Below are 18835 nucleotides of genomic sequence, written 5' to 3'. Positions count from 1 at the left end.
TCCCACGAGTATGGCCATAGTCAGAGATCAGAGATAAGCTTTACATCAGACTTTCATGGTCCAGCTGAAAGCATTATAAAAATTTGTAAATCTGCACCGCAGCCACACACACACACTCACACAACAAAGCTCATTCCTGTCGCTGGTTGACTTCAGTCTTAAACTCATTAATCCATAAGTCAGCCAGTTAACTTCAAAACACCTGACAAGGGTCAAGTCTTCTATGCACTAAGCCGACACATTTAGTATGGATACAAAATATGCCCTTCCTGTTCCCAACCAATTCTGGCGCCACACACGCTGTATTTTTTTCAGCATCAAAAAATACCAGAGAAACAGCTCAAAGAGAGTGACTTCTACCTACCTAACTCAATTAAAAAAAAAAAAATCATTTAGAGGTACACACACTTAGAGATGGAACCCTGAATCCCCACTTGTTATAGAAACATTTTACAAGGTACAGGAAATATTTGTGCTAACTACTGAAAAATCCTTCTCACCTAATACATTTATTTTTCAAATAGTGCTTTTCAGTCTTCCTCTTACACATTTTTGCAAGCACAGTGACCCTTCATTTAAAAGCTATATAAATCCAATTTTCCTCATCCATATTTACATCTTGAAATTTAGAATATTGCACTAGAATATGTGATGCCAATGAAGAATTTTTATTATAATTGAATATTTTTTATTATACAATACCAGTCTTTTCCTACTTTGCATTTCATTAATTTGTACCCTTTTTCTGTAATGGGTTTTTTTTTTGTGTGTGTGTGTGTGTAAGGCGTGTGAGTGCACTTGTACAATAAGCTGAGTAATTCCCTAGGTGAGATTAATCTAGAAATTGCATCGTTGATCAGAGATAGAGACCCAGCACCAGGTTATGTTTTGTCCTATAAATCCATGTCCTTAACTGTCACAGAGAAATTCTGTATACACCTAAAGACTACAGAATATAATTCAAGCTCATGTGTTTCTGATTGCTCCAAAGCACCTAGAGATAGCACTCTGAGTCTGGGACTCATCATGTTTCCCCTTTCCAGGCCTGAGACATAGTTTTAATTGCAGTATAAGAACATTATAAACAAAAAAGTGTTGACCTTGACTAAACTAAGCAGGTCACAGTGTATCTCTAAGCAGGGCAAAAAGCTGACTTTTAGGACTCAACCAAAAATAATTTTAGAAGTCTTTATTTTTTCAGAAATAATGTGATTTTTCTACATTTCCCTTACCAGAAAGAAATGTAGCAGATAATGCCAATGGAACAGTTAACAGTTCAGGAAGCAACAGATTTTTCATTTTCTTTTGGGGTAGGGGGCGCATGCAAAAAGCTGCTTCTAATTATTTGGGGTATTTTTAAAATTCCCTCCCCCATCCAAGCGTAATTGTTGCAACAGAGACTTGAAGGTGCCCTCTACACAAGGCACGGTATATATACATAGTATTTAATAATCCCTGTTGCTCAAGATTATCTGCATGCTTAAAAATGTGCCAAATTTGCCTTGTAGAACTGGCCACTAAAATTAGCATGCAAATAGAAACTGGGTCTAGATAGGCTTGAGAGCTCTACTTTAAGGAAACACTAACATCCAAAGCCTATATACAAACAGATTTACTAAAGCCAGGATATATTATGAAACTTGGTTTATACTATCTAACATTTCAGCACTTTTATGCTTAGGCAATGTTTGCATATATGGACACACTCACAGCCCTTCAATTATTTACTTTGAATTGTGGCTGTCTTCTCCCTACTCCACCCCCCTTCCTTCCAGAGACTGTCCGCTCCCGCGCTAAGAAATTTAACATAAAAAGTGCCCTGACTTTTGCTCAATGTTAAGATCACCCACGGATTACTCAGGGAGCAATAGAACACTTTTGTTTGAATGCTTGCAGGAGATAAGAGAACGCCTGGCAAACACAACGGTGCCATGTCTGTGTACTTTCAACAAAACAGGTATGCAGAAGAGTGTACATACTTCAGGGAGCTGCTTAAAACAAATCAGTCTGAGACAAGGACATGGAGAAGTTAGATCCTATGATATATCCTTCAAGACTCCTCTTCCAAGGAGAAGTATTTTTCTATGTGTTTCATCTAAACCTGTATATGTCCATAAGTAGCACTCCAACATCTCACTAGGATTTTTCCATGTTCACCTTAGGTGTGCTCCCCATACTCTGAGGAGTCAGGACATGAGCTTCTGTTCATAGGCAAACCTGCAGCATTGCCTTACAGCACATAATAGCTGGCAAAAGAAATCAGAACTATTGCATATTTAATTCCATTATCTAGACAATTTGAACTGAAAAAAACAATGATGTTTCCTTATGTAGCCAAGCTTACTAGTTAAACATGCCCCCTTACAATCAGCATGACGACACAAACATCTAACCAAAGGATTCCATATGTGGTGGCAACAGAATGATGAAACACAGACAAAGATCCATTTCCGCGTGTGAAAATATTTTTAGCCATGCAGCAGTTCCAGTATACTTTGATGCAAACAACTGGAGAAGCATTTCTATCAGTCTTACAGTCGCTGGATGTTTTCACCCATGTCACTGGTTTAGAAAGTGATTTTTTTCTTGTTTCAAAGCTGTCATTGAAATTTCCTGGCCTTGACTGCTATGGAAGTGAAGAATAACTATTGGCTTTTGCTCTAACAGAAAGAACTTTAATCACATCAGACCCAGGAATTTAGTTCTTACTGTCAGGATCTCACAGTTTTGTTATTTTCTTGCATTCCTATTGCTGCTGCTGCCAATGAAACCAGCTTCAGTTTCAAGCCCTAACACTGTAAAATTATTTGATGTATATATATAATTGTGTATATATACATATATATATAGCTAAGATTAAATCAAATTTGAACCAAGTACATCCAGATATGCACAAAAAAAAACCCAAAATGGAATTACAAACCAACAAATTTTTTTTCTATTTAAGCAAGCCAGGGTCAACATATGACTACGAAAAATCCACCCAGTAAAATGAGGGGTTGGGGGTCAATCACAAATGATTTGTTGATACTATAAAGGACAGAGAAGAAGAAATTTCAAAGGACTTGTTGCCAGATTAAAGGGGTCAGGGAACTATTGCTGCTCCTCAGCTTTCCTGATATTGTCACTGTTTTGGTCACAATGTACATGGAAATCTGACCTGGTATCTTTGTGACAGAAATTATATCTAATGGCAGAATACAAACATTTTAGCAGAAGGAAGAGTTTCCTTTCAATTCTGTATTTCTGCAATACACATTGAGTAAAAATATATATATGCAAACTCACATTAGAAATGCCAATTTAGATATTAGATTTAAGCTAGAAAAAGAAAAATGCAAACAGAAAGAAAAATATTTAATATTCTTATTAATATCAATTGATTTGCAAGTGTATAAGTTACATCCCCTGACAGGAGGATATGTTGCTGGTAAAAAGTGAGTTTAGGGCACATGATAGTATTCAGAAGCATTTTTGAACTGAAAACAGATAGATCTTCTTCCATATACACAGAAGGCAAGTTAGAACAGAGACAATTAAAAAAAAACCCAAAAAACCCACCAAAAATAATCCCAACGATAAAGCAAAATACAAAAAATAAACCAAATAAACTACCACCACCCTCAAGTCTTCAGGGCAAGACAGTAATCAAGCCAACAACAAGATCAAACTTTTTGCCAGCAAATGTAATCCTGAAGAGGAAATGTATGAGAAAACACCATCAGCAGGAAGCTGTAGGATGCCCAGTGTAATGTCAGGAAGATTGTAAAATGAAGTTGCTGGACTTTTTCCTTTGTTAGACAGATCACTGCTGTGGATATTAATTTATCTAGGAGCACATGAACTACCAGCTGCCACTAAACCAAAGCCGACAGGCAACGCAGACACAGCTAATCTACATTTCCCTGCGGCTATGAATTTAAATCCACCAATACTACCACTTACATACAGCTACCCAGTCCTTGGAAACCCAATTTTGTTTCCAAGTCCAAAACTTTGGAATTTCCTTTTAAAATGAAAAGGCCAAAATTCAGTTTCCCACTGAGTAGAATTTCAGAATGAAAAAAAGTGTTATAAACCAGACCCTTTGGATCCAACTTTTGTGTCATAAAACTCTCATTAGCACAATCACATATGGATGACTTTCAGAAAACTGGTATTCAGCTGAATTCTTAGTCTTAGCCTTCCCTTTTCTCAGGGCAGGTTTCAAATCACACTCCATTTCTCTGGCCTTTCCAAGTATACTTTCCTAAGCTTTTCTGTCTCTGGACTCCATCTAAAATTTAGCGTCTCCTTGAAACCTCCTGGAAGCACTGCTGTCTCCTAAAAAACTGACTCAGCATTTTCCAAATCCTACTTGACTGATAACAGATTAGAGTTTAAATTCTCATAAAGTAGCAGTAGCTGGATTAAAACCACATCTGAACCTGTACTGCCCTGCTCAGATCCATCCTTCAGGGAGACACACATGCAAACCACCCATCCAAGCCCTTCCTGCTGATTTCCACTTCAACTGACTTCTCCGTGACTCTCCAAAAACCAAGCAGTATTGCTTCAAGAGACCACTCCTTTTTTCCTCCTGCACATCTTTGCCTCCTCACTTGCACATCTGCTCTCTTTCTCCAGAAGAGCACCAGGAGCTTCTGCAAGACTTCACAACTGCTCTGACAAATGGCAGACACAGATGGTCAGTACAGCAATGTACAAAGGCAGATCTATTCTTCTTTGCTGAGTGAAGGACCTCCTGTTTCTGCAGCAACTAACCACAGTACTCTTGCCACATAGTTCTGTGTGTGGCACACATCTGGGGGGTTCTCAGCTGTTACACCCTTCATGAGACTCTAACATGAAAATTATAGGACACTCAGAGGTTCCAACTTGCATGGTACTTTTTCCAGCCTTTGATCCTCAGGTATTTCTGCTCCACTGAAACCATCTGTACCCCAAGAATATTTACTGTAAGCTGAAGATTGAAAGAAACTGAAAAGGCATCAACCAATCTTGCAACAAAAAACTTACTCTGTTGTTATTAAGAACCTATTCAATATGTAGAAAATTAGAAACAGTAAGCTTTATATAACTAGAGTCTCAAAATTACTACATATTTTTTTAGGCAGAATGGTACGATTAAAATTCATTCATCCAAATTTCACAGGACTTATTCTAAATTATCTAAAAAGGGTTATTTGCAAGATAAAGAAGGCACATGAGTAGATCCCATGTGTCACTTTGAACGATCTTCCTTGAGTTATTATTTCTGAGTTAATTAAAAACAATAGCCTCCTCAAGAAAAATGTACAGGCAGTAAATTGAAAGTGGTCAAAATCCAACACCATTAGAAAACTAGCATACTGGTAACACCTTAAAAAATTGAGAACTCTGATACAAGAAAAACAAATCAGATGATATATAGACTTATCAACTTACGCTTTTATCAACAAACAAAGAAAAAGAATAGATACAGAATATGTATAGAATTTTTCTGTGAATACAGAATGGAAGTCTTCTCTGACAGGTGTCTTTGGAGGAAAATGCAAGAACATGACACATACAAAAACAAGCAAACCAGGAAAGAAGTCTTAAGGCAGACAATTTCATCAGGTTCATTGGAATGACTGACAGCTGAACTGCTCCATTCAGAAGTAGAAGAAAAAACACCTGCATCAATGTCCTCATCAACAAAAGAGCTAAAAGAGCCTAAGAAAGTGATCAAAATGCAATGGCTTCTTTTGCTCCTATAAAGATTATGTCTGGATGTAATATGAAGCTACTTTCAAAATAAACCCAGATTTACATCCAATAAATACTTACTATTTATATTTTAAAATGAACTAATCTGCAAAGCAGTCTCTTATTGGTTACATAGAAAACCCACAACTCCAAAACTTCATATCCCTTGGTTCCCCCTTCCTTCACACCCCCACCTCCCAATCCTGCCCCCTTCCCCATCCTGTTTTCTTCTTTTTCCCCCATGTCACTTGTGGCATCATTCATCTAACATGAACAAGGTCATATTTTTATCTGTAATAGTTCCAACAGCTTGACAACAAATGTTTTTTTTTTTTGGATTTTTCCTTATCTTAAGTAATAGAAATGTGAATCTCCAATGCAGAAAGTTAAACCCCAAATGGGGCTTTTTGAAATAAAGGCCGTGTTTACACAACAGTGCTAAAACCTTATGTCCCTAAGCAATGCAAAAATATTGCAGCAATCACACAAGGGTCATGACTATATAATTTTTGAAGATCCTGAGAAAATAACTGGAAGAAAAGAATTCTTAAACATAACTTGCGTAACTTTCAAACCATCCCCCCCACCCCCACTGAAAATTGGTAGGTGGGGTATGGCCGCACTGAGTAGAGTTAGCATAAATTAATAACTTCATATTATTACTTACCTTCTTGCCCTCATTACCTTTGTGATATATTTGTCTATTAAGACAAAGTCTCCATCCTGACAATGTTAAAGTGCACAAAGCACAAGGGAGACTGGAGCTTAAGCACAGGTACATACAGCATGGATCAGAGGCAAGAACCACTTAGAACTGCTTGCACACAGTTTTACTGTAGCAGTAATTCACCTTGATCTAAAGCTTGTGTAAGAAACCAGAACAGTAAACAAAATTTCCAAGCAGAAGCTATGGATTGAGTTGTTGCTTCTTGAGTTGAGTGTTTTTAAACAACTTAAGAATTTTAAATACTTTCAAGAACATGCATTCACATTTCTAGGAAGCAATAAAATAAGAATCAATTAAGCATGAATATGTTTTGCAAAATGTGAAGTAACAAAACTAGGAGACTTCATTGAAAGGAGTGAATCTTTGCCATTATTTTTCTCTTATAAACAGACCTCAACTTTTAGAGAACTTTAAGACAGTTGTCTTGTTCCCTGACTTGTATACCTTATATAAAAACTGTACCAATAGAGGTTTTCTATGTATATGTAAATATATATTCACACATACAACAAAATATATCACCAGATTTTATACAGCTGTACACAGTTAATATAAACAGTTACATTACATACATTTCAAACAAGTGCCTACTTTGTTAAGGACAGCAGTTACTGATTATGTGAAGTCAAACTTCATACACCTATACAGTTTGTTTACAAAAAGAGTGCAAGTTCAGCTCATAGAGAAGAAATATATTTTGTTTGACTCAGTATGTCGCCTTCTTGTCTAGGCAGGAAAAAAAAAGTGGAGCGCAATGCTGTAATCCTTTCAGAATAAAATGTTTAAATACAAACATGATTGCCATTGTAGACTGTTTAATTTAGAGAGATTGTATTTCAGTTCTGGCTTTGAGAGGTTTGCTGATTTGACTATAGAGAGTACTTCAATGCTTATCTTAATTGTTTAGATAAGATTTGTTTGAATTTGGCAGGTGAAAAAAACATGGGTGTGTGATATAGGAAGGTTGGGAAAAGACTGGCATTCTACCAGATTTTGTGTATTTTAAACTACAGTGCATAGAGGAGCAAACAATCTCAATGAACCTGCCAGGGGCTGGCCATCGGGGAGTGAATTTGAAGTGCGAGACTGAGCAGCAGGATTCAATATTTAAAACAGACTGAAAAGGGTTACTATGATAACTCCCAAAACATTACTTAAGGCTTAACATAGTACACAAATGCAAATTATATAGGACACATTTAAATAAGTTTAAAAACACATAATCACGATCCATGATTTTACTTGGGGGTTGTTCTTTAGGTGAACGTCCTGACCTTTAAATGTTATCTTTAAAGCATTTCAAGAACAAGAATTCAGTAATTAATATTGGCATATTGGTATATTTTGTATATAAGAATTTCTGTTACTGAAAATATAATTGCTGCTATAAAAAACCCCCAATGCTCTTGGCATTTATTTCAGTATCAGTTTGTACTAAGCTTTTTCACTTTCTGGTTAAGGTAGTACAGCATGCCACAGGCATTTCATTTAGAGGTTCTCAAAAGAAAGCTTGTCATACCTGTCAAGTATGTATTTTTTGGGGGCAGACTACTAGAACATGATATCTGAGGAATATATTTTGGGGATGTTTACGTGTCAGTATGTATTTACAGTGCATGCTATAAAAACAAACTGTACAAACACATCAGCTGCAAAATCACATATGCAGTAGGTCTGGCATTGTGTATCAACCTGTCTGAAGACAGACATGATCTGTAGCTTTAAATTCATGATTCAGGTGAAATAAAATTTGGGCTTCCTGTATGTTAAGCTTTTCTTTTAGATCCATATAGGCTGAAATGCCTTTCAATCTTGGTTTCAATGGCATCAAGACCAGGAGTTCCACAGGTTAATTGTAGCAGTGATTGTGTAACTGAAGACATTAGCAAGACTTAGCCGGAATACAAATAAAGCTTCAGGCTTCAAACTAATTGTGACTTTGAATTATATGTGGATTTTTTTCAGAATTCAAATTTGCTGGCTTTTGATTTAATCCCACCTAATCTGTTTCTATTAAAATAGCTCACAGCAAACAAAGTAATTCTCTGACTCTGAGAAGTGTAGCCCATAAGCAAAGAGATAAGCTTTTTATTTCTTGCTTTAGGGAGTTCATTATAAATTATAAATTCAAACAAAGTGCAGGAGGGAGGAGGAAGAAGAAGAAATGTATTTGGAACCATGCAGTAGTGAACTGCTGTATTTGATAAAGTTATCAGGGCAGATACCCAACACACATTTTTTTCTGTGAATAATAGATTCTTTGCAGTAAGCAACTAACTTGGGACCTTAGCTTTTTTTCTCCTCAATTTATCCATAGTTAGTGCATAGTTAATGGGGCTCCTGGTGTGTCCAGTTGGCAATTTAGAATACTTACATAAAATTATTTATCAAAACTAAATGAGCTAAAAACTGCCCAGCTCATAGATCTGAAAATGTAATTGCTCTTAAACATTACCACAAAGGAGAGAGTATCTTAGGTTTTCATAGGACTCTATGCTCAGCTTACTGACAATATCTTTATCAATATTGAAAAGAAAGATATTTAAAATAGTGATTAATCCTCAATGAAACCCAGGTGGCAATGTTAACGGGAGAGCTGCTCTTTGCTGAGCAGACCAAAACTCACCCAAAGAACTGCTTTGATTGTACTCTTTGCAATCAATGACTAACCTAACTCTCAAGGAGTGGCTAGAAGCTAAAGCAATTTTTGGACTTGAGGTAGAAACACTGTACTATCAAAAAAAGACCAACAAAGGAGATAGCAGAATAACCTCAAGAACTTGTCTCTCTATTGAGTTGCTTGATCTATTTAACTTACACAAAGAAAGTTAAGAAGCTACACAATTACATACCTGCATGACAAGATACCTGAAAGTAGATGGCTTTGTAATTTCACAGACCAAAAGCATGAAAGAATGAAGGGTATCTACAAATTAATCTGGCAAATTCACTATGGAAAGCATATTTAAAGTGCTAAAAGTGAGGGAAATCAACCTTTTGAACAATGTTTCATGGGATATGTTGACTTCTCTATCACTTAAAGTATTTCTATGAAATCCTAGACTCACCAAAGCCAACTGCAAAACTTTCAGCAACTTCAAAGAAAGCAAAAGGTTGAAGGGTCAGAATTTCAGCTGGAACGCAAGATCATTTATACTGCTAAAATGTTCATATTTATACAGACTAATAGCCTGAGGCAGAAATTAGCAGGCAATATTACATAAATTGCCTTATTCAGTAGCCAGACTAAATGTTTAGAATGCTCTTTCTAAAAAACCTACACTTGAGCTGCATGTCTGCCCCTTGCTAGGTCTCTCTGAAATTCTCTACCAGTCTTCCGTAACATCACCTAGCTTAAATCATTATACACAGACCACATGGAATGCTGCTGTTTGATGATTTACAACAGAAAGTACTGCAAGTTCCTTTAGCCATGAAGACACCCATTATCATTCAGAAATGAGCTTTCCCTGCTAATGGTTTCAGCTAACCAGTTGGGTGTGATACCAGTATCCATAGGGGCAGAATTAGTTAGGATGCACTGTGTGGAAATGTACAGGGTTTCAAACATTGTGCAAAGCCTGTTTTGTCCTCATTTGCCTGTAATTGCTGTAGGAGCAATTGTTTTAGTCACAACTCAAAATGCAAATTTTCTTGCTCAAGAATTACAAAAACAAAACATTTGAGAGATTTCCTCTCAAATCTGAATTTTTCTTTCCTTCTGTCAAATGGTGGTAGTATCTCACTGAAAAAAAACTACCTACTCTCAACTTATTCTCCAAATCAAATTAAAATTTTATTTTTGGCACTGCAGAAAGCATATTAGATGCTGCTTAGTATTCTACATGTCTGCCCTGTCTGATGTCTGGGTAAACACACCAGGGATTTCATCGTATTAAGGCACGTTAAGCCTTTCACCAAATATTCTGAAGTTAGAGTACTAAGGAGCTACAGATGCTAAGAAAGTGATGTAATGATCTTGTGATCTTGTGACACCACGTTTTAAGTGTGGTGGGATTATGAAAATAATGCAAAAAGATTTTTGGCTAGGTACATGACAGATGACACAGCTTTACTAATTCAAATCACAGTACTGTCATAGCTGAGCACAGATGGATGCCTGTATATGGTTTAAGTTCCATCTTTTTTCACACTCCAAAGCATTTCTCAAAAGCTGGTATTAATTCAAGGAAATAAAGGCTGGGATAACAAAAAAACACCAAATGCCCATGTACACAGAAAACCAAAATACATACATTAGAAGAAAAAAAAACCCTAAAAGTTATTTGGAACCATTATATATACAGTAACATAACATATGTATATATTTTAGAGTCTCATGATTAGCTTTGGCCTACTGAGGACTTTAAGATTATGGGAGGCAGTCGATGTTGTCTCAGTTCAGTAACAGTGAGCTATATTTTGCGTCTAGGTAGCAAAAGTAATTGCAACTTCCCTAAAAACAGAAAACACATTACACTGAAACAGAACTTAACACCCATTGCTTGGGGAGGTTTCATGTGAAACAGCAGAACAGAAATTAAGCTGATCTTTCATTGCCTGTGGGTAACAACAAAACAAAAGACAAGAAAGCAGTAAGTAGGAGAAATCCAGGTACCTCATAAAGTGACAAGTACAGGAACACCAACAAACTGACTGCAGCACGGGGAGCAGTGGGCACTCAGACTAAGCAAAGAACATAATTTCCCCGGCACTCTTTCTTACCCTCCCCTATCATGGTTGATTCATGGACACAGCAAACAAGCCCCTCTACCATCTTCGCATCATGCTCTCTCTTCCTTACACTCGGAGCTAGTTTAAAGGAGTTATTCCCTGTGTGAGCACTGTGCCGAGAGGCAGCGCCTCGGAGCCGCAAGGTCGAGCGCCTTGCCCGGCCGGGCGCCTCCCGGGCGCTGCGGCAGCGGCTCCGCTCTGCCGGCGGCGGAGCTCCCGGGCAGGGAAGGGCAGGGAAGGGCAGGGAAGGGCAGGGAAGGGCAGGGAAGGGCAGGGAAGGGCAGGGAAGGGCAGGGAAGGGCAGGGAAGGGCAGGGAAGGGCAGGGAAGGGCAGGGAAGGGCAGGGAAGGGCAGGGAAGGGCAGGGAAGGGCAGGGAAGGGCAGGGAAGGGCAGGGCGGCAGTGCGGGCCGCTGTTGCCACCTGCTGCCCGAGCGAGGAGCCGGGCAGCGGAGGAGCGCGGAGCGGGCATCAGCGAGGGAGGCGAGGCAGAGCTCAGGTAAGCCGAGCTCAGCGGGGAAAGGCCAGGCTGCGTGGATGATGCGTGTCCCTAGAGTCACCCAGCATCTGCAAAGGGAAGATTTGAATTCACTGGCGGATGTAATGGCTGTTCAGAACGGAACAGAAGGACGATAATCGCCGTGACCCAATGGAAGGCTGTACGTGGTGCCACAAAGGGTTACAGTGGAAGAGAGGCAGCGTTGGCTCTTACTGAAGGGAGCATTGGCCGGGTTAGATAAAGCAACTGGGTGTAAAGGATCTACCGCGGTCCCCGTGGGGAAAGTTTACACCTAAATAGAAAAAACACAGTCAGTGCTCTCTTAGAGATCACTCAACAAGCATCTTAATAATGACTCGTGAATGGTCTTTTACCATTTATGTGTAAGCCAGTGTGCCACATAGGAAACATAGTAGCCTAAGGTTTAATCAGCTAACCATATTGCTTGAGCCATCATTCGCATCTAAATTTTATAGCATCAGAATTATTACTCAAAGCAGTTATTACTCAAATAGCTAGGCTGATCTACCAAAGGAGGCAAAGTAACACTTGATCTACTTTGAATAAAGTACAAAGCAGTTGAAGACACCAAACCAGCCTTTAACAAAATTTCTCTGCAGGATGAGGGCATAAGATTTTTTAGGAGCAACACCATAAATTTAGATTTCAGAGCAAGAAATTAGCTTAAAATGAGAGGATAGTTGAAAGCCCAAGAAAAAGGTTGAAGGTCAGAAGAAAGCTTAAAGATACGTCATTAGAGCCACAGAGAAAAAAAGTCAGCTGATAAATTTATAAAGCACGCTTTTCCCTCCCTTGTCTTTTCACATCCCAATCCTTACTCCTCAATCACATATATCATTAAGTATAAGAACATGGGAGACACCTGTAAATAAAAGATACTCTTCAAAAGTGGAAATCAGCCAAAGAAAACAAAAAGCAAAGTCTTGGAAGTTCAATGTAAATTGGACAAGAACAAAAAGGTCTAAACCCAACTTGCCAAATGCATAAAGCTAGTAATAAAACTGCTTTCAAACACATCACATGTATGAAGCCTGACAGGAAACAGCTGGGCATGCAGATAATCTGGCTATAAAAAGAGCACAAAAGAAAGAGAATCAGAAAAGGTTAAACAAAGTATTTGTGTAAGGATTCACAACCACAGAAAAGGTCAAAGAGGTTCTAAGACAAGTTCTGTACTTCTCAAGTGATATGTTTTGGGCACTGTCTCAAATTGAACAAGCTTCAGAACATACAAATGAAAATTTTAAAAGGATTCCTCAGATGATACTGGAAACTACAAACCAGTCAATCTGATTTTTATGCCTGGAAAATGCCTTTGTATTGTATTATACAGAAGAACAGGTTTTTTAAAGAATATAGAACTAACTACAGGTTAGAAAAAAAACCAACAATGTAAGGAGAAAGCAAGGTACTACAATTTGTATACTACAATAGTAGCCGCTCATGACCAACAAATTAAGTAGTACTGCTTTAACAGTGTGTCCACAAAGGCCCAGGTAAGAATGATCAGGTTAATACTGGATTTGTAAAAGGCTGCTCACTACTCTTACCTAAGGTTTCAGAACAAGTTACTCTGTTGTATAAGAGGAAACATCTACTTGGATGAAAAGCACTGACAAATCAAAAAAAAAATAAGAAAACCAAAACTTGCTAAAAAAAAAATCAATAATCAATTACTGAAATAAATTATTAGCTTTCAAAGCAGAAATTTGCAGCAAAGAAGCCTTACTAGGATCTCTAAGGTTACTGTGCTGTTTAATGAACATAAGGTGTCAATGTTCCCAGATAGTAACACCAGTTAAAAGCTGACCACAAACACAGATAAAAGGCTCTCTCAAATATTCAGTGTCAATTCATGCAAAGTAGATGGGAAAAAAAGAACCCAGACTGCAAATGCCCTGTGATGCATACAGAATTAGCAACTGCTACCCCAAAAAGACACTCAGATTTTTTTCATCGTTTCCTGAAAACATAAGCTCAAAAATTAGCAGCAGTGAAGGGCAAACAAAATATCAACAACAATACAGAAAAAACAGAGCCTGAAAGAAGATGATGTGACATCTTGGCAAAGGCATATGGTTCACAAAGATCTTGAAAGCAGCACGCAGAGCTAGTCAGTCACCTCAGTGGCAAAGAGAAGAAAGAATCGTGGACGATAGACAAGGATAAATCAAAAGGACAGATAAAACGTATGAAAGTTCTTCCAAATAAACTTTTCAGTTTGAAGTGAACTACTGCAATAAGATAAGAGACCTACAAAAAATACATTATGAGCGGTCATTGCCACTCACCTTAGCTTTTTATTTTTATTTTATCATTATCTGTAGAGATCAGGTACAAAACTAGATAGATCTCCACTTGGTCAAATGTAACATAGTTTTAATTGATTTTTAAAAAAAGACTAATAAAAATACAATTATAGGTACACTGAATGTAAAATAAAAAGTTTTACCTATTTTTCTTGCAATGATACTAAATCCCCATTTTAACTACCTTGTATTTAAATTGTTAGTAGCTATATAGATATAAGTGGCATTAATTTTTGAATGCAATTTTTTTTTGTGCATAAATGTAGTCAAATCTAACAAACACATCTAAAATCACAGACAAACTGTTGTGGCAAACATACTATTTTTAAAAACCTTTTGATTTAATCAAAAATATGTAGCTGTATTATTGGAAGTTCTTGATTAATAGGGATTTCTTAATTTAAATAATTCTAGAATCTCTGTGTAGTTAAGCAATGTATAAGAGTATGAACAGCAGAAAATATCTCCACTATAAAAGAGATACAAGGTGCTCTTTTTCTCCCTCCTGCCACCTAATTTTTACATGGTACATTTTACATGCTAGGAATTTTGTAATCATCCCTCTTCTAAGTGAGTGCACAGTACACAAATGAGAAATAACAGTACAGGGTTTTTTTTTTTTCTAATGAGAGAAAAGAACATTCCTGAAACTTTTCTTTAACTTTCAAAGTTAGATCAGACTTGCAAGAAAAAAACCCATGGTTTCAACTGAAACAACAGACAGACAATGCAGTTACATTTTCTTACAAAACTTCTCTATTAAATTACATTCATATGTTCTTAACAACAACAAAAATCTTTAATTATCCAAACTGTCCAATGTGGCAGTAATTAGTCTCTGCTGATTCAAATATTATGAAGAAAACTCAATATTATTTTCCTCATTTAAAATCCTAAACTTACGTTCTTTAAAATGCATTTTGCATTATTAAAAAAAAATTGTATAATTCCATAAACTTGTTTTAAAGTGTAAATTAGAAAGATATATATGACATAAAACATTCAGTTCCTTTTTTGATGATACTAATATTTCTGTCCTTCATTATCTTGATGTATTGTCCATATATTAAAAGAAAATTATAATTGAAGCTGAATTTTTCCCTTAACAACTGCTGCTATTGCTTTACTGACCTCTGGGCACTCTAAATTAAGTTTCAGAAAATCTTAGAAGATCGAAAGAGGACTAGAGGCATGTTTTAAATACACAGGACCTTCACCCACAGCTCAGGGGTTTATGCCACATCCATTGGAAGCTCCATGGGAAACTCCACCTGTCTCCAAGGACCTTTGCTGTCCTTTCTCCCTGACTGCATCTGCCAGACAAGGGGTCCAAAATCACTGCTCAGTACAGAACCCTGTGAGCATAATAACAGCATCAAAGCAATAGAAGCACCTGCAGCAATACTTATGTGTGACACTCAAATTTAACTCCAGCCTGTATTCTGTAGAAGTCATTTTGCGTATTCCATTGTTTTCCTTCCCAATAATTTCCCAATAGTTGCTTGTGAAGTAATTATAAGTGAATAAAACATGTAAGCATACCACTTAACAGCAGGCATAATGGAATGTATATGGTAGCATAAAGTCAAGAAAAAATAGAGAAATAAGACTCAGAGTTATGGCGTTAAGTTTTGAGGAAGTGCTAGTACACAAAACCAAAAACTGCTGTATCAAACCCATCTATTTGGGTGTGTCTCTGAAGGCTCTAAATAGGTGCTGGAAAGGCCATCAGAGGGGAAGTTTAAACTATAATCTTTTAAGGTTTTTGGGTGTTTGTACACACAATATTTGATTAGGGAAAAAAGAGAAACATTTAAAGAATTTCATTTCTCTACTAATAAACCAGAAGTAACAGGTAAAGTTTCAGACTTTGTAATTAACCTGCACTAATTGCAATCACTTTATCATTAATTTAATAAAGAGATACAGACTTGCCAGCTAACAGAAAAAGGATCTGCATATCTTCCTACAGCCAACATTTCCCCCCATAATTTAAATGGCCAGAAATAACAATTCTGGGCAGCAGATTTACTTATACTTTCTAATATGAGAACTAGAGTAGACTATAGAGCTATTAAGTGGCCAGATAATTTGATCCAATCATGAATTGTTTTGTCCTCATAACTTGTTTAATCAACAAGATGTCTTTTAGGAATGTACTGAAATATTTGTGGAGAATGGGTACTCTAAGTTTCAAATGACTGGCTTGTGCACACACGTTGTTAGGATAAATAATGCTCAGATCACCTTTGGACTCTCTATAAAATAAACTAATCCTGAGTCTTATTTCCCAGATGTTCAGTCATTCTCTCCTGATTGCTTTCCATTTAGAGCATCTCTTGGACCCAGACTCTGTGGTAGTTCAATACATGAATAAATCCTGCTCAGAACATTGAAATAATGCAGTGTAAGAGACATTTTATCATCCTTCTCTAGTGAAATAATTTAGTTAAGCCTTTGACAAAGTCTCTCCTTGCTCATTATTTCTACATGTCAGCATGAGTGGTCAAGTAAGAAAAGAAACCCGATTTTTTCTCTTGTTCTTTTGTCACTAATACTCAAATACTAAAGAATAAACATTTCTTTTTCTTGCTAACATTTAAAGTATGTTCACTTCCTGCACATCTGTCTTGAATTCAGGGCAGAAGATATGTTTGTTGTACAAAGTTGTACTGCTGTTAGCAGAACAAACTCTGCTGCAGATATAACTTCCAGTAAAATAAGCTCAAGTCATGATTACAAGGTTGGTTTTTACCAGCTGTTAGGTGAATCCTCCTGCCCTTTCTGTAATTGTTTTTCCTATTTAATTTTTTTTTTGTTGTTTTTTTTTTTTGAGGCCTGCAATAGTGTCTTGGCCTTTACTTTCTTCTCCCCCCTGCAGGTATCAGAGTGGGACAGGTAGTTCCATCAAGTTGTGCATACTACCAGTGTCTCAGAGAGGGGGACAAAATGACTTATTAAATGGGGAAAATGAGAAGTAATCCATAATTCAGAGCCAGAAATTTCCAAACTACTTCCAATAGCACCAGGGAAACCACAAGGTGCTATGCGAAATTTTACAGAAAAATAATTAAGAGTATTACAACAACACAGCTTCTGGAGTGACAAACCTTGTTGAGAGAAACTTAATGAATTGGAAAAGATAACAGACAACTTCAAAGGACAAAGAACTGCATATGCCATTTTTGGGAAACTTTTACTTTCAACATTTACAAGGCATGCTTAGAACTAAGACAATTTTCACATGCCAAGGAATAATTTCCATATATGAAATAAATGCTAGATTAAAACCTCACTGTGTAATAAATTTAATATTTTGCTGCACAACATACCAAATTTTCCTTTTTTCCTGGCTGACATCTTCAGTTTAATTTTTTCCTTCTATTTTTATACACACACAGAAGAACTTGCTATTCTTACAGCACTGATTACCAGTTGTAAACACAGAGGAAGATAACACTGTTTCTTTATAAATAAGGGGACTGGGGAAGGCACTGACAAACTTATTACCTGCAATCATGGCTGCAATTTCAAACTGTTGTATTTCAAGTGCTGACAGACAACTTGAATATTTACGACACACGGTCCCTAAATGCAGACACAGGCTTAATGTGCAATTATATTTTAATGTACAGTGTGTTCATCATAGGTTACTCTATGCAGTTACACCAGAATCTTGTTGTATCCCTAATCTGAGCACACTTTGCATCGCTGAAATGTTAAGAAAAACCCCTCCAAAATATTGATGTTAATCTTCAAGTCTTTTCTCTAGGAAGAAAATCTGAACTATAGAGGAAAAAGAGGTAAGAAGTGCTTGTTTGGTATTTCTCAAGTTTTGGCCATATCATGCAGCCAAATACAGCAATATTTCCAGTGGGAACATAATACTGGATAAAGGATATTTGTGGTATAGAGAAAATTCAAAAGCAAGCAAAATGCCTGGATAAAGTGTTTTGCATAGTTGATAGATGATTGAAAAAAAAAAAACAGGCATCAGTAAGACCTTGTGTGAAAACAGAGAAACCACGAATACTCATTTTTGTGCTAATAACAGAGAAAGGGCACTGCAACTAAAGAGACCAACATTTCTTACAATTCTAGCCTTGTCTGCATAAAGTAGATGGGAGTTCTGTTAGCAATTAGAATCTACTAAAAAAGTCCCCACAACAACAAGAATTAACCTAGCAAACTCTGAAGCACTACTAGAAAGATACACTAGAGTTCAGAAGAAACATGCTCTGATTATTACAACTACTCCTTCCACACTGTAAAAATATTTTAAAAGCAGACAGGCTCTGGGTGTTTGTCTTACTAAACCTATTTCCAAAGCTGGAAGCAGACAAATGCAATTCTACAAGCAGACATTTTACAACCATATAATAAAAGAAATCTGTTTAAGAGGTATTACAGTATACTGAGATCTTCTATTAAATGCCACACCTGATCAGATATGCAGACAATATTTCATCGTTATTTTGTATCTTAAAAAGCAAACAGAACTACACCAAACACACCAACTAAAGAACAAAATATTTTACAAGACATTAAACACAACATTTGACCAGGTCAAATTATTTTAAGGTCTTTGTCTAAACACAATATGATTTAAAACTTGAAATCCTAAATTTATTAGGTGGATTAGTACCCAGCATAATTATTTACCCTTCTGCTCATGTAGAACTTCAAATTTTTTCAAAAGCACCAGAAAAATATAACACAGTGAGCTTGCAAAACAGGAAATGGAATATCCCTCAGCATGGAAAGTTTCTCTCTCCTTCTGGGTGCCTTTCTGAGGCCAGTAAAAAAACAAAACTACA

At 36.8% G+C, this 18835-nt stretch overlaps 1 protein-coding gene across 2 annotated transcripts in view; it reads right to left on the bottom strand.

The window, feature by feature from the left end:
• Positions 1-18835, bottom strand: part of FMN2 (formin 2) — a 158883-nt gene that overhangs the window by 70958 nt on the left and 69090 nt on the right. The gene's annotated exons all lie outside the window — the stretch shown is intronic.

This window comes from Pseudopodoces humilis, chromosome 3, assembly GCF_049639895.1.
Source record: "Pseudopodoces humilis isolate 2021_Gansu_Grassland_sample_001 chromosome 3, ASM4963989v1, whole genome shotgun sequence".
NCBI lineage: Eukaryota > Metazoa > Chordata > Aves > Passeriformes > Paridae > Pseudopodoces > Pseudopodoces humilis.
The sequence above is the reverse complement of the archived record's forward strand: the minus strand, read 5'-3'. Positions and strand labels throughout refer to the sequence as shown.